Source organism: Photinus pyralis, unplaced genomic scaffold (genome assembly GCF_008802855.1).
Source record: "Photinus pyralis isolate 1611_PpyrPB1 unplaced genomic scaffold, Ppyr1.3 Ppyr1.4_LG9, whole genome shotgun sequence".
Taxonomy (NCBI): domain Eukaryota; kingdom Metazoa; phylum Arthropoda; class Insecta; order Coleoptera; family Lampyridae; genus Photinus; species Photinus pyralis.
In genome coordinates, this window is record NW_022170878.1 from 9,103,565 (window position 1) to 9,105,060 (window position 1,496).

The following is a 1,496-nucleotide window of genomic DNA, read 5'->3' on the forward strand; positions in this document are numbered from 1 at the left end:
GTATTTATTAAATAATTTTTTTAAATAATGACAGACGCAATCAATTTCCGTTTATTTCAAAGAAGTAACAACATATATTTTCATAAACACCCCTGATATAATTCTTGGGCACGAATACATAAATCTGACATGAGAACTCTATCTGGGTCGCACTTTGGATTCGAATAATCACACAATTATTGATTGACAATGATAAAAATTTATTCCCAAACAAATTAAAACAAAATCCCCGAAAGAAAAGGTTACAATATTCTTCAGTGGCGCAAAGATTTTATTTTTTTAATTTTTTATGCTTAAAAGAACCCTCTTGCAACCTTGCAGACCTGAGCATAAAGATTCAACCCGTAGCCATTATGAAAATACGTATTTTTTTAATAATCTCAGTAGCCTCGATCAACTTCCGAAAAATTTCAAAGAATTAACTACACATATATAACGCCCCTGATTCTTGGGCAGGAATAGACATATGCCATGAGAACTCTACCTGGGTGGCACTTTGGATTCGAATAAACACACAATTATTGAGTGACAACGGCAAAAATTTATTCCAAAGCAAATTAAAACAGAATCCCTGAAAGAAAAGGTTACAAAGTTTGTTTGGACATATTACCCCACACGCAGACGGTCGATAATTAAAATAAGAAATCTTAAAATTACTCACAGTTCTTTTTCTTAATAATAAAAATAATCTGGTTGTGCAAAGTTTGTGATCGATGCTACATACTCTCCCAAAACGTTGAGCCCTTAGGACTCTCGTGCATGGAACGTTCTCCAGTAAAGAAAACTTAGTCCTCACTCCTTACGAAGATCACAAACATATTAGTTTTCCTAAACATTTCGGGGGAGAGCATAGCAGAGCGAGCACACTGAAAGAATTGGTTCCATTTATCTGAAAACTACTATGACAATTGATTTATTCCATACCCCCAGGCCCCCCGGTGCTACATTCTCCCCCAAAACGTAGGGCTCTCACAACTCTCTCGTGAGGAATACCATCCACAAAAGAAAAGTTTGGCCACACTTCCCCCAAACATCATAAAAATACTCGTAATTATTGGTAAATATTCTGGGTAGAGCATAGCAACGGGGAACTTGGGGTGGAGGGGGGGGGGTATGGAAACCCTTCGGCACACTGAAAGAACTTATTACCTTTTCCTGGAAACAGTTGCTTTCGGGATAGGGTCGTCAAATCTCCATTCTGAGCGTAGGGGGGGGGGGGGGAGGTATGGCATTGATCCCCCGGTGTTTTCTTCTCCCCCAGCACATTCAGTCCTTCGAACTGTCGTGTGTATGGAGTAAAATAAACACACTCACTTTCCTAAACATGTCAGGGGAGGGCATAGCACCGTGCTTTATGGGGGGGGGGCATCTCCCCGGCACACAGACGGAACGGATTATCTTACCTGAAAACTACCATGACAGTTGCTTTCGGGATAGGATCACCAAATGCGCTTTTGCTGGGGTGTATGCCATACCCTCAGACTCCCCCCCCCCGT